The sequence below is a fragment of the Belonocnema kinseyi genome, chromosome 7 (assembly GCF_010883055.1).
Source record: "Belonocnema kinseyi isolate 2016_QV_RU_SX_M_011 chromosome 7, B_treatae_v1, whole genome shotgun sequence".
NCBI lineage: Eukaryota > Metazoa > Arthropoda > Insecta > Hymenoptera > Cynipidae > Belonocnema > Belonocnema kinseyi.
Window position 1 is genome coordinate 125,701,694 of NC_046663.1, and position 16,634 is coordinate 125,718,327.

A 16,634-nucleotide genomic window follows, 5' to 3' on the forward strand; every position below is an offset into this window, starting at 1 on the left:
ATTTTGTCTTAAAAATTTGGGAAATGATAGGGAACATGCTAACGGACGTCCCCACACACTTTTTTTGTAGGTTAATTCGAAAAAGTTTTAATTTAGCAAGATGTGATTAATTTGTATAGCGCTTAGGAAATAGTATCGATTTTTTCAGTGTTAGATTCCCCTGCTTTTTTCCTAGGATAAGAAATATTTTGCCTTCAAAATTTGGGAAATGATAGCAAACATACTAATGGACGTCCCCGAACACTTGTTTTGAGTTTTTTATCAAAAAATTTTTGATATTGCTAACAACGTGCGTGTATATTTCGAGGTTATGTGTGTTGCAATTCACCCGAGCGTTAATTCCAAACTACAACATATTTTTGGACGAAAACTTTGGACTTGCAAATAAACATAATAACGTTATGATATTTTATAGCATCTCCGTATTCAGTTTTTAAAAATATTCATTTTGGTGGAGAAAAGGCCGGGGAAACTGTAAGTATCACATGCCCTTAAGGGTATTTTTCGATATTTTACCAATTTTTCTTGAACTTCAGAATAACTTAGATTAAAACTAACCTAAATGCAGCAAGGTATATAAAACATTGAAGGCAAAATGTCAAAATTATGTTTCGTCAAAACTCCATTATTTTTCGGTACTTAGATTTTTTTAATTTTTCTTTTTTACTTCCTTCAAGGTATTTGTTTGCCGCATTATTATGAATGTGTTGAAATAAATGAAAAACATAGAAAAATTCCCCAAAATGTCTTTCGGATACGTCAAATTACAAATTTAAATATTTTTATAGAACTTCCCACGAGGCAAAACATTGGAAAACGTCCTTACGACATCTTTACAATGTCCCGATGACGACGTATGTCCGTATCGTAAACTTATCTATAATAAAAGACGTATAACGCTTGTTGACTGCTACACTTCAAACACATCGTCTGTAAGTAGCAGTCAAGAGGCGTTATACATCTTTTTTTTTTAACTTTTTATTGTTGCAAAAAAAACTATTGCGATTATTCCATGACCTTCTATAGAGACTTTTAACGTAGAATCCGAATTTCAACAATTTAAAAGTTAATTTTGCTGTTTTTTCGCTTTTTTAAAAAAAAGAAACCGAATGGGGACCCAATGGGGTCTTTATGGGTACTTCGTAGAGGCTCCATTCGGTTCCTTCGATCCGCCAGGGATGTTCTAAACCATTTCTTGTAAGGTGCTCCCGTGTAACATATACAGTAAGGATGTTTACTATGTAGTCATAGGGAATATAATCATATAAACTGTAGCATACAATGCAACCCGTCTTTCATTTGTGTAATGCAAAAAAGTACTATACAGGCGATTTTAATTCGGTTTCCAAATCTCCCGCGCTCGTGATCTTGCGCTGATTGGTCAAAGGCTTTGAGACTCAGAAGACGTGCGCAAAATATACGTATAACCAAATTTTGAAAAAAGGTTATGTTCCCCAGGATTCACGGTGCATTTTAAATAAATAATTAGTTACGAATTAAAAACAATGGAACACAATATTAGAATGTGTTCACAAAAATTCTCGGGACGTGGTTTCTTTTGGAAATTTTTCTCAAATCTTTGTATGCGAAATCTTTTTTATTCGTTGAAATTATTGAATTACTTGAAATCTATAATTACCCTAGTAACACTGCGTATTCCCTCAATATTTCTACCATATTTACTGCAATATCCACAATATTACAGGAAATATTACAGAAAAAATGTTTTGAAACGTTTTCAAATCTTCCAAATGTTTTAAAATTTTTGAAATCTGGTGAACTGTAACATTTTCAAAATTTTTGAAACCCTTTACATTTTTTAAAAGTTTAAAAATCTTTGTGAAATTGTTATGAAATATTTAAAATCTGATAAACACGCCTTTATAAAATGTTCAAAATCCTTTTAAATATTTTAAGATCTTTGAAACATTTTGAAATCTTTATTAATGTTTTATAATATGGTGTATACTCAAAAACCGAGTGGTGAAACTCTTGAAAATTCCGTTATATGGCCTAATATAACTAATAGATTTTTTAGAATTCTAATAGACCTTTGTATTCTAGACGTCGGTAGTTCGTACGTGCCGAAATTTTACGTCCTTTCCGTATTTTTCATACAGTTTAATGTCGAAATGTATGGAAAATATTGTTAATAAGAACAACAAAAAAAATTAATTTGTAAATAACAAAGATTTTTAAGGTAGAACATTTTTAAGTCTATTTAAAAAAAAGACGATGAAAAAAGTGGAAAGAGTGCGGCGACCAAGGCTATTATTTGCATCTGTTGGCACCTGTAATTTTCTAAAAAATGCTTAAAAATTCGGCGAAACTCACGGAAGTTGTTGTTCCAGGTACAAAGTTAGTGCACGAGTCAGTAGAAGAGCACAGTATTGAGCAGCTGAAATGATGTCCTAAATGTATAAAACCACCATTAAAAGGAAAAACAACGTGATTTAGTGGAAAGATTAGTTGAGGTTTTGTATGGCAGGTAGAAATATTTTCTTTTATACAAGATTTGCAGTTCAGAACTTTGTTTGATAAATATTTAATATTCATACAAATATAAAATAACACAATATTATATTTTCTACTTCTCTTTTTCAAGTTTAGACAATAAAAAGCCATTTGTTAGTGATTTCCTGGTATAAGGAATGTACTAACAAATTTTCCTTCTTTCATATAAACTGGTTATAAATATAATAGTTTTGCGTTCTCAAGTAAAAGTATTAAATAGATTTTATTTTTATCAAAAAATGTATGAGGTTCGAAACCCGCATAACAATGCTTCATTTAATATGTAAGCAAATGTTAGCAAAGAAAGAAAATATTAATACCTGCCAAACATAAACTCAACTAACCTTCCTATTGAATCACTTTTTTTCCTAATAAAGATCGTATCCTATATTTTATCCATCGTTTAAGCTGTTTAACATTGCGCTCTTCCACCGATTTGTGCACTAAATTTGATCCTGGAACATCATCTTCCGTGATTTTTTCCGGATTTTTAGACATCTTTTTGAAGACGACAGATGTCAACAAATGTAAATAATGGGCTTGCTCGCCACACTTGTCGCACTTTTTTCGCAGTTTCTTTTTCTGAATATACTTAAAATCTTTCTTGTCTTCAAATTCTAATTTATTTACACATTTATTTTTTCAGCTAATAATTTTTATAATTTCTAAGTCAAATATCACAAAAAATGTATACATTAACATTCTATAGTAGCGGAGACGAAATTTTCAATGTCGCTGAACAGCCAGCTTATAAGAATAATTCGCTGCTTCTTACCTCTCATCATTTGAATCTCAGATTCATCGTTGCAATTTTTATAATCATATGGATTACAAGTTTCGTTGCAGTTAGTCAAAAGCGTTTGATTTCCATATTTTATTCAATAAGTAAAACAACAGATTTTATCACCAATTAAGGGCATGTGATACTTACAGTTGCCCCGGCTTTTTTCCACAAAAATGAAAATTTTTAAAAACTGAATTCGGAGATGCTATAAAATATAATAACGGACGTCCCCGGACTCTTTTTTGAGCGATAATGACAAAAAAAATTATTGTGCTAAATGAAAATTGTATGCATATGAATTATTTTGAGGTTATGTCGTTTTTCATCTCTGCCTTTCCGATAATCTGGAAATTATTTATGAAATAAACTTTTTTGATTGCCTGCGAACAAGGTTAGTTCCGGGAGATTAGTTACTATGTTTATTTGTAAGTCCAAAGTTTTCGGCCAAAATATTGTGTAGTTTGGAAGTAACGTTCGGGTGAATTGTAACACACATAACCTCGAAATATACACGCACGTTGTTAGCAATATCTAAAAATTTTTGATAAAAAACACCAAAAAAGTGTGTGGGAACGTCCGTTAGCATGTTCTATATCATCACAAAGATTTTGAAGGCAAAATATTTCTTATCCTAGAAAAAACGCCGGAGGAATCTAACACTGGAAAAATCGATACTATTTCCTAAGCGCTATGCAAATTAATCACATTTTGCTAAATTAAAACTTTTTAAAATTAAACTACAAAAAAAGTGTGTGGGGACGTCCGTTAGCATGTTCGCTATCATTTCCCAAATTTTTAAAACAAAATATTTATTATTCCAGAAAAAAAGCCAGGGGAACCTAAAACTGGTGAAATCGACAATTTTCTAACTATCACATGCCCTTAATTACGTACAAACTGCAAATATTCACTTCATTTAATTAATGAAGATCGAAGTACAAAATGATTTTGACACTTTCCAAACGTCAAGTATCACTCACGTACCGTTACATTAGTGAAAACCAACTTCAATTTTTAAGAAAGTACTTAATGCACGTCCCGAATGTATTTATGAACAATTTTAATGTTGTGTTACATTGTTTTTAATTCGTAACTAATTATTTATTTGAAATGCGCGGTGAATACTGGGGAACATAACCTTTTTTCAGAATTTGGTTATACGTATATTTTGCGCACGTCTTCTGAGTCTAGAAGCCTTTGACCAATCGGCGCAAGAGCTCGAGCGCGGGAGATTTAGAAGCCGAATTAAAATTGCCTATATACTACTTTTTTGCTTCACACGAATGCAAGACGGGTACAGACTGCTGCACAACAGCAGAGGAGAAGCCATTATACAGGGGTATTTTCATATTGCGCGCCTTTAAAGTTTCATTCAGATCGGCCATTCGGTCAAGTCCGTGCATCTTCGGATCAATTTTATGATAGTTTCCATGGCTGCGTTCGAAACTTCAAACGAATACAAGTGTCAAAACAATATAGGTTATGTTATATAGTAATTACAAATAATAAAAGTGTTTAATTAATAATGAAGTGAGACATGTGAACTGAGAAGTAAACGTCATTTTTTTATGTGCCAATAACATTGTAGAATAGCTGCTAAGTGACAAATACTATAAAATAGTAATAATATTCTGTGCTTCCCGTGGGGGAAGAGTGAATGGTGTTTAAAGCTTATTTTTACTGCATAAAAAAGGTATGTTATGAACAGACAGGATATGTTTCAAATAAAGTGAATGAAATATTACATGCGTAAACTTTAAATTAGCATTGCCTACATTTACTGACAGCGATCAGGGAAAACAGGTGAATCTGAACATAACCGTTTGAAGTTTCGAACGCAACCATGGAAACTATCATAAACTGGATCCGAAGATACACGGACTTGGCCGAATAGTCGATTCGTATGCAACTTCAAAGGCGCGAAATATGAAAATACCCCTGTATAATGGCTTCTCCCCTGCTGTTGTGCAATTCGGGTAGCATTCAACACGCTATGTATGTAAGCCCTAGCTTTGATTCTTCCAGAATTAAACCGAAGGGCCTATGACAAAGCCACTGAACGCGTCCTCGGGTGGCGGATAGAGGGTCCCTGTATCAAGGGTTTCTGCTGAATATGGTTACAAAAATAAATAGGCAGTCGCGGACAATTGTCCAGGGGTAATCTCGAAGGAATAAACCCCCAAGTGGAGGTGTGAAAACCGTGCCAAAAGCTGAATGGCACCTGGGTGAGGTGTCTAGAACGGTGACTCTGGGATACCAGGCGACCTCTCAGAGTACGCAGCCTTATCCTTGCATGCGGGGCTCTACAAGGATTGACGAACCCCTTTCCCTAGCTTCTCGTGGGAACAACAATGACAACACCAAACATAGTTGTAGTAAATGCGGTTCAAAACAACAGAACGCGCAGGGCTCCCGACAATGGGTCGTCCAACAACGCCAACCAATCTAGAGTTGGGGGACCCAATGAAAATGGATTCAATGCGATGGATCGGCGGGATCTCGCGACTTTTGGGTGGACGGAGCGACTGAATCACGACTTGCTAGAGTGCTACAATGCGAGTGTGGACCCTAAACGGGGTTACATGGCACGGCTGCATGCTCTGTGGTGCGAGAGACACCCGGGGCTATCGCACTTTTCGCAGCAACGTCTACGAAACCATGCTTAACTACTCCGAAAAAGGGGCTATGTAAGCGGAACGCCGACTCTACCACAGCTAGAACAAGCCTGCAACAAAGAAAGAGAGGCGACACTAAGCCCAACCGCGGGCAGGCATCCAATAGAGGAAGAGCGATGCTTTACGACCCGGAGAAACATTAACACCAACGTTTCTCTAGTTGTCCAACTCACGCGGGAACGACCTACATTCAAAGGCACAATGCAGTACTAAGAGTGGTTTATTACCATCTCTGTCATTCTTACGGTATTAACCCTAATATCGCTCCTATAATGCTCCTAGGGAAATCGAGTCAATTGGCGAGAATGGGTAGTGCCGCATATACTGGAACTTTATATTCTCGACAATTGTTTCTGTTGCTCACTCGAGGCCTGTCATGGTTCTTCTTGACTTCGAGAAGCGAACCATGTTTGTTATCGAATTTTCGGCACCAGCTGACAAAAACATCATAACCAAGGAGAATGAAAAGAAAGAGAGGTATCGAGACCTTATAAGGGAGTTGCAACGATTGTACCCGGAATATTCTGTTAAACTAATCGTCCTTATCATCGGTGCTGTTGGAGGTGCCAAGCTTTCACTTGCTAATTGCCTAAAAAGCATCCCTGCATTCCAACAATATGCTAAAACACTTGCGGAAAAAATGCAGAAGGCGGTAGTCCTTGGGTCGCTCCGTGTTCTTAAGATGCACGAGGCTTTTGCTGGATCGTCGTATTGATTCCTCTACAAAAATGTAGATTATTAATTATGTTAAAATCTTTTTATATATTTTTCAGTGATGTTGAAACTCCATCTGCTAAAATATTTTTTGAAAATTTTTAAAGATTGCAAATGATAAATGTATTACAAAAATATTTGTTGCTTTTTTGTTGTTGTAATTTATCATGTTTCGTGTATTATTAACATCGCAGGAGAAGATTCTGTACAGTTTTAACTCGCAAGATATGAAAATTTATAAAAAACAGATATTCCAATAGTAATACGTCCAGAAAGGATTATATCAAACATATTATTTTGAAACGAAAGAATAATTATTTTCCAAATTTGCCGGATCCAGTTCTAATTTTTTTTTTTACTACGTAAATTCTTTTTTTATTTTCATTACTGCTGAAAATTGATAAAATTAGATTTAGAAAAATACACCTTTGTATGTTGAAATCAATATGAAGTAAATAACCGTGACTAGTTTGACTTATCTTTCCGGATTGTGATAAAGGAAAGGGACAAAGGAACGTTTGTGGAATGATGAAATTGTAAAAGCATGGGAAAAATCAGTTTTGGAACAAATTTTTTTTTATTGTTGTAAAAATGTATTATTACATGAATGTTCCTTGGCCCCTTTTCTTCCTTTTACCTAACTTTCAGTTTGACATCTTATCTCGCATGGAATTAATATGTAAACGTATATAAACACTTTGTTAATTCAGTAAATTTGATATTAGCTTATAAAAATTTAAGGGAATTTTGACGAATTTTATGAAATGCCTATGCATTACTACTTAGGTTAAATGGCTTTAGGACCAGATGAATAGAGATTTTTGAAAATTCAAAAAAATCCAAATTATATGAAATATAATTGAGTGAATATATAAGAATTCAGTAAATTGAAAAAATCAAGAGCATTCCAGAAAATCTAGAAGAATTCAGTGCAAATCTTTTCAAATTTGCAACACCCTACTAATGTTTAACTAAAGAAGTGACTAATTAGTACGAAAAAATTGAAGTTAAATTTAAAAGTATTCAAATCAATTGAATAGAATGTTAAAACTCGCAAAAACCCATAGATTACAATAATATTTGAGTGAATTTAGAAGAGTTTTAGGGAAGTTAGCAGAAATCGATAAAATGAAAATAATTATTTTTTAAATAAATGTTTCGATAGAATATTTAAATATTTAATGAAAATTCGATAGAATTCATAAAAAATAAAAGTGAATTTAAAAGACAGTCAAGTGAATTTAGAACATTTCAAAAATATGAAAAAATGCATTGAATGGAGTAAGCTTGAAATGAATTTAGAAAAAGCGAAGAGAATTGAAAAGAATTAAATAAAATGCCAAAGAATTTAAGGTAAGTTTCAAAGATTTTAAGGAATATTTAAATATTTTTTGCAAAGTACCAAATAAATTGCAAAACATATTTGAAAATCTCTTGATATCTTTGAAACCCTACAAAAATCCTTTACTTTTCGTGAATAAATACGTTGAAATTCACTAAAATATTATAATATCCCAAAGAGCGATTTTTGCACATTTAATTTACACAGGAAGTTTCGATTATCCAGCGGTAGCAGTTAAAATTAAATTTAAAAGAAAAATACGCAATTTTTTTTTACGTTTGAAGCCGAATGAAGATTATTATTGTACTCTATGAAAAAAGGTTATTTTAAAATATCCTAGAAAGTAGATGTATAGGGCCGGTTCTGGCTCACGATTCCTACCTTTTTGGAATCTAGAGGCTTCGACCTATAGGGGTTCGTGTCCATGCTAAATTTGTTGGAAAAAAGGTTTCGTGTCCGTGCTAAGCTTTGAGATCTTTCTCGAAGGATCCTGATGATGTCATGATTGCGCAATAGTCTGTAGCCAAATTCATGTAAACAGGTTCAAGGTTATCACGTGCATGTTTCAAGGTTAAATGAGAAAAACAAGGATGATTTATTGCTTCCTGACAGATAAGATATTAGTTAAATGCGCAAAAGATGCAGGTGTATAGGTGAAATTTTATATGGAGAGCTACGTATGGCATCCTGTTTTGACTATTTATTTGATTTATTTCTTCCTGATAGATGATATTTTAGCTAAAAATTCCTGCCTTTATTTGTTTAATGCGTGAAAGATGCCGGTGGACAGATGAAACCTGATATGAGGGTTATGCATGGCATCCTGTTTTGATTAACAAATTCCTGCCTTTATTTGTTTAATGCGTATAAGCTTATAGAAGATTCTAGGAAGATTTGATGACGTCATAGAATAATATTGCGCAATTGTGTGAAAGTAGAATTTGCGAAAAACAAGTTTCAAGGTTATCACATGCATGTGTCAAGGTTAAATGAGAAAACAAGGATGATTTATTGCTTCCTTTCAGATAATACATTTAATTATTTATTTGATGCGTATAAGCTTCTCGAATGTTCTTTTGCGGGTCCGTATTTTTTAAGAAAAAGAAAGAGATATATATTTATTGGAGAGAGAATAAAAGATTCAAGGTTATTTTCAATGACGCATTACATTTTGCGATGTTAAAAAATTATATGCCACGCGTGTCGATTATAATGTAGAACCTTCTAGAACTATGTTTCATCATATGATGCAATATCAGACAATATTGTGCAAAAGTCTTGAGAAATTGGTAGAGGGTGTAAGCGTCTATAAAATTAGGCTAGCTCTACTCCTTTATCAGTTTATTGTCAGATGTCAGATTGTAAAGAAGAATGGCAACAAGAGCTAAAAAATCGTTTAAACGATATTTGGAGTGCGGTACATCATCACAGTAGAAAACAAATTTACTGTGTTTCTACCAGCAAGGATGACCAATCTGCTGCATGAAGATGAAAATTTGCTGTTAGGAATGAAAAAATCCTGTGAAGATGGCGATTTCTGCATGCGGAATTTGGGTGGACGCTACAGTTCCATCGAATTTATGAAGAAAACAGTATAAAGTGTCTGCAGTTTCTCAATTATCGCTCAGTCTGTGACAAGCTTCAGTGAGATATTCATCATCTCTTATACACCACGAAATCAAATGTTACATACGACCACATACAACCTGAATTCATCATTCACAAAGCCCCGTGTGGGGTTGCTGGTCCTCCATCGGGCGCCTCCCCAGGTTGCGGATAGGGGAACGCTTCCCAGATATGGGTGGTACCGGGGAAATCAAATAACCCGGGGTGGAAAAACACCAGCTAGGGGAAGGAACCCCGAAATAAAACCAATGATGAGCGCGTATGTTAAAAACAACATACCCCAAGGGAGTAGCAATCTCCCCACTGATTCCGATCGGGTTCCAGCCCCGGTGGTCAGTGCCGGTCCCATGGATTTTGGGGGGGACCAAACATACTTGGACAGGAGCTTCTGTGAGGAGCTTGGAGGTCCTTTGGACGTCACTGAGGAAGGAGCTAGCAGGGAGATATCCGTCAACAAGAAGCACATCTCAGAAATGGATGCTCAGCTTGGCGAGACATATGATCTCTTCGAACTGCTGCATGACACCATTGAAGAAATGGTGGCTTTCAGCAGGGAGAAAAAGAATATGTGGCCCCCAATTAGGGACGGGCTGCAAAGAGCGGAGAGCCTCATAGTCCAACTTCGCGATCCCACTGTGACGACCGAAGGTCTTCATAGGGATCTGATCGAGAACGTTGGATGAACAGCGAGAACGAGGGCCATGACCCGAAAGTTAAGGAGCAAGAAAAGAACCAGCCAAAGTGGTACTCAAACAGACGAAGCCGTGGTGAATCCCACTCCCCACGAAAGGAAGCGAGAGAGGGAGACCACTTTGATTCCCATGGAGGCTGGACCCTCTAAGCAAAGGCGTAAGAAGCCGAGGACCGCAAACGCTTCAGCGCCAGCGACCTCGACTCCAAACAAGAACGAAGAAGAAGAGAAGCCTGCTTCCAGCAACATCATGAAGCAGAAAAAACCAAGGATTGAGAAATTACAAGGACTCAGATGTGTGAATTGTACCTTTATACATTAAAATTTCATGTATTTTCTTGGTAAGAAAAATTTAAATAAATGTAATTTAAACCAAATTCGCCTTTTTCATTTACTAGAATAAGGGCATGTGACACAGCTAAATACCTATATTACCGACCTCACTTTTTCAGTTCACTGAATATATTTTGAACCTAAGAACTTTTGTTGTAAATAAAATATCCACCTAAAACTTTGGAAAATGTATTAGAGTACAATAAGGTACGTTTAGGTACTGCATTTCGGCAGGAACTTCACTGAAAATTATTTCATCTTTTTTCTGAATCTCGTCATTTTTTGAACGTTGGAACTTTTTTTATACATAAAATATCGGTCTAAAACTTTAAGAAATGCAAGAGCTGAAAGAAAACTACGTTTGAGTACAAATCTTAATAATAAAAGATGTAAAAATAAAAATATTTCTACTATCAATTCCATCGGCATCAGCCGGTAACGGTGAACACTAAAATACGAACCCTGGCGGCCACTAGACGAGTCTCTAGAGGATTCGCATTTTCGTGTACAACGTGACCGGCTGATGCCGATGGAATTCATGGTTGAAATTTTTTTTTACATCTTTTATTATTAAGCTTTGTACTTAAACGTAGTTTTCTTTCGGCTCTTGCATCTCTCAAAATTTGAGACCGATATTTTATGTATAAAAAAAGTTCCAACGTTCAAAAAATGTCGAGGTTCAGAAAAAAGATTATATAATTTTCAGTGAAGTTCCTACCAAAATGCAGTACCTAAACGTACTTTATTGTAATCTAATACATTTTCCAAAGTTTCAGGTGAATATTTTATTTACAAAAAAAGTTCTTAGGTTCAAAAAACATTCAGTGAACTGAAAAAGTGAGGTCGGTAATATAGGTATTTAGCTGTGTCACATGTCCTTAAGGATAGGTAGATATGTAAGTAAAAAGGTGTGTGTGTGTGTGTGTGTGTGTCATCGAAATGTAACGATTTTACAAATAGCCTATTTCCTCTTTTTTCAGTACTTTTTCCACAAGATAAATATCCGGATGACTAACTTTGCCTAGTTCTTGTTCATAAAAACTACCTGCAATAGCTTTATCTTGATAATCTTTAATCATATACGTCACTGGTTCAGTATTCTTGACATGACTTATAGTAAATATTTCAGTCGTCCAATTCGGTGTGTAGCCTTTCTCAAAAACATGCTTAAACTTACTTATACGTACTTTATCTCCAACTTTAAATTTCGCTTTTTCAACAGCTTGTTTTACACTGTAATTTTTGTATACATTAAACAACCATTTTTTCTCATTTTGTTTAGTAACATCTTTTGGTTTCATCTAATAGTCTGATGTCTGCTATTATTGTAAGATGAAGCTAAATCTTTCAAAATATCTATCCACTTGTAATTCCCCTGTAATCTAAATTGCACCCACATTTTATTCTTTAAAGTACGATTAAATCGCTCGCAAATGGACGCTTTCAAATTACTTCATAAGATTTTCAAATTGCGAAATTCACGCTATATCGTATGAAGCCAATTTCAGGAGGGCCGCGACTTGTACACTGTGCTCGCTTGGAATGACGTCCGAATACGTCGATGCTCATCTTGAAAATGATGAAAATCTTGATAAACATCCATTAATATATAATTTCAGCTTCTCGTAGTTCTTCGATAATTGATATAATTTCGTTGGTGTGACTTGGATTACCAGCTGCTTGAGACGCTAGATGTAAGCATAATCGGTCTACCAAATCATTCGGATCATCCCAGTAAATGTAATCCATTAGATTTTTCTCTCTAGCAATCATGTATTGTGGGATCATACCTTCACCTGATAATGATTTTCCGTCTTTACTTCGTCTATTTGAATTTTTTGGTGGAGATGGAGGAATTAATTTCATTATAAAGTTTTTATATTTAAAGGCTTTACTGTCACGAATTTCTCCATTTGGTTTATAATGTTTTTTATATGAGTTTGTTGCAATAACAATTTGTCTATAATTTTCAAGATCACTGGGAGTTATAGGGGACTCTTGAGGTACTTTTTTAAATAAAAGTTCAAGCCAGCCTTTACTTTTGGGAAAATTCAAATTACCCACATGAATATAGTTCTGACTGAAACTGATCTGAGAATCTCCAATCATTAATCTATTTTTCGTTAATTTTTTTACTCCATACACATTATCGAGTTCTCTACTTCGTTCACCTAACAATATTCTTGAAACCGCCAACAATTTTTTCGAGTGGATTAACAATGGGTTTAAAAGTGTCACTTAATGTGCGCTCAACTGTTTCTATGCCCAATTTTATTAACCTATGTTTTCGTCGAATTGATTCACTAGCTCTAGCAATTTGTTGCAAAATATTCTTTTGCTTTTGAAAATTCTCCTGACGCGAAGACATGTTGATGCATCAACGCCTAAGTTGTGACTGTTTTTATATTGATCATTGCACATGTATATATTACTTTTTCAGATTTATGAAACAATCAAAACCTTTCCTATATCTACCCTGGTTAAGATTCCTATCTTTGTCAATTACAACGAATCCATACTTGTCATCATTCCAGCATATGTCTGACTCAAGTAAAAACAGTCGACATCCTAGTGTTTACCCATAGAAAAGAATGCTCTTATATTATCTTGTTTCTCACAAGCCACATCATCAAATACAATTACTAAGTTGGATTTCGCTTCACTTGGTATTATAACCTCTTCATGCTCATTGAAAGGATAGTATTATACGCCATCTACTGATTGAAGGACTTTTTCCAAAAATTCATACTTTGGTTGCTTTAGAGATTTTGAGTAGATGTAAATATTTTCAAATCTCAAGCCATTTGTATGTATCAGTAGAGCCAGCAAAGCATTTGTCTTTCCATATTTGGAAGGTCCACAAAATATAGCTCGTACACTGTTTGGTAGCAAACATCCGTGTCGTTTTTCTCTATTCTCTTTTTGAAGAAGCGAATCAAAATTTTGAATAGGTAGTTTTACAGGTTGCGCTTCAAACTGAATCTTGACAAAGACTGACTGGAAAACCTATAAATATCCTGGTTATATAGGTTGAGCTTCAGACTGAAATTATCCCTTGCATAAATATGATCGTTCACAGAGACAAAACAGTCAGTCGTAAACGAACCGTGAAGCAGGCAAGACGTGGGAGAGGCTTGGTCATCAGAATCATTAACAATTTGCCGCTTGAATTGCATTTGCCTAGTTACCAGTACTGCGGCCCAGGTACGAAACTAGCCAAAATATTAGCACGAGGTGATCCGGGAATCAATCCACTGGAAGCTGCTTGCAAAGAGCACAATATAGCCTACTCACAAAATAGAGAAAATATAGATGCTAGAAACTCAGCTGACAGTGAACTAGCTGAAAAGGCTTGGAAACGTGTCTTTGCTCCAGGCGCTGGTATAAGTGAAAAGGCAGCTGCTTGGGGAGTTACAAACGCAATGAAGGTGAAATCAAAATTTGGGATAGGTCTCAGCAAGAACAGAAGACCTATCACTACACTGAGAAATATTGTTGCTGCATCTAAAAAGTCCATGATTTCAAGCAATGATGCACAAGCTGACATTAAATCTGCATTCAGAGGCGCACGCGCAGCTGTCATGAAGGCTGGTGCAGGAAGAAATGTGAATGATGCAAATTCGGTAAAGCAACAACTTTCAGAGAGTAAACGACATAATGAAACGATGGAAACTATTGCTTTAGGAAAAGGTCTATACTTGAAGCCATATAGACAAGGATTAGGGCTTCATCTGAATCCATATAAACATGGAGTAGGACTCAAACGCAAGTCAAAAAACTCAAAGTGAAGCTACCTCATCGAGCCTTGACTGATGCAGATTTACTGAAATTTGCAAAATCTTTAAAGATTCCACATTTTCGAGGTGTTTTTATGCGAAATATATTACCAAAGGGTGGTCCACGTAAATATGAATGTGCTATTGTTAATGTTGACGATGAAAAAGGACCAGGAACACATTGGTGTGCCTATAAAAAGATTAACGGCAAAATAATTTATTTCGATAGCTTCGGTAATCTTCGACCACCTTCGGATCTCTTTAAGTATTTCGGTGTTGGTAGCATAAAGTATAATCACGAGAGATATAAAAATTATGACACATTCGTATGTGGACATTTATGTCTGCAATTTCTATGCAATCAATTAAAATCTAAGAGTACTTTTAATCTATATAAGTGTTGAAATTTTCAATATAAAGTCAGTTGAACGCTAGCTCATAGATGATTCATTGACGCTAACATTATCAGCAACTTCTTCAATCCTGGAAACGCACTATTTTCCTCCAATTGAGTTGTCTCCTTATAAAAATTACGCACTTCGAACCTAAAGATTCCATCGGTCATTTGCTAGGGTTTTCACAACGCAGACTAGAAGCTAAGCAAGCTTATGAGTCCGATCAACCGGTATCAATCATAAAAGTGAATTCTTTGAGAATTGAGTGTAGCATAACTACAGGTGCATACATTAATGGTCAGAAAGTACATACTATTCATGAATTTTTCCCTCTAGTGCCACCTGGATATAAGATAGTGGAAGTACCATCTCATGTCATTTACTTACCAGTCGTTGTGCAGACAATAGATCATATACAGCTCCGTATAGTTGATCAAGACGGGTATTTAGTCAATTTTCGTGGTGAAGTTGTAACAATCAGACTGTACACCAAGTCTCTCTAATAATGGATATCGTTTTCAACCAAAAGATTGGCTTTGGTTATAATAAACCAGCACAATGCAACAAACTAATCAGTCGACAAAGAGCAGTCAAAGGGTTAACACCTCAAAGTGCTCTCTTTCTAAAAAGTCTAGGCCTGCAGCTCAGAAAAAGAAAAAGAGAATAAAGAGATTTAGGATTTTTTGCACCTGCATCTGTCAATTTGTCTATCAGCGATTAATTATTTGTCATGGAAGGGGAAATTTTGAATATTCAAGCTATGGTCAGGAGTAGACTGTGATTCACATGGTAAACAAGGAGTAGGTCTGATTCTTAATGAAAGAGCAAAGCAGCATCTTGGAGACCATTGTTTCGTGTCTCCCAGACTGCTGTGGGCTAGAATGAAAGTAGGAATCAGAAGACTATTTATCATAGCATGCTACGCGCTGGTTGATAGTGATCCTAGAGAAGTAAAAGACGCCTTCTCGGACACTTTAAATGACACAATAAACATTTGCGAAAATGGGGAAAGAATAATTCTACTAGGAGACATGAACGGTTGGGTAGGCATCCAAAATCAGGATAAAGAAAGAGTATTAGGTAATTTTGGGGTCTATTCTAAGAAAGGGGTCTGTTTATTACAAATACTTGGTTTAGGCATAAAATGATCCACATGTACACCTGGTCTAAAGGAAATAGCCGCAGTATAATTGACTTTGTTGTTGCGGATGAAAGACTAAGAGAGTTAGTCAAAGATACAAGAGTTATGAGGGGTCCTGAATGCAATACTGATCATTACCTTCTGATCTCAAAAATTAACTTAGGTCGGGGATGGAGAAAAAAGAGAACCAAGAAAGCAAAACAAACGCGACTTAAGATTGAGAACCTACATAAACCGGATGTGCGAATAGATTTCCAAAATAAGATAATCGAAAGCATAGATAGGGCAACATGGGGAACCGTATAAAAAACAAAGATACAGAGGGCGCCTGGACAATGTTACGGGATATCCTTGTTAGATGTACGATCGAAGTGTGTGGTACCGCAGTTGTAGGATGAATGTCTGGTGTTGCGTGGTGGAATCATGAAATTCAGGCTGCCCAAAAAGCAAAAAGAGAAGCGTACAAGAGAACTTTGAACATCGCAGGTCTTATCAATGAGGAAAGAAATAGACGCAGAAATGATTATAGACGCGAAACAGTATACTTAAACGATTAGTTAAAGAAAGTAAAGATACAATTAGAGCAGAAGAAGAGACAAAAATACAAAACGACTTTGAAGGAAGCAGGAAACTACTTTATAAA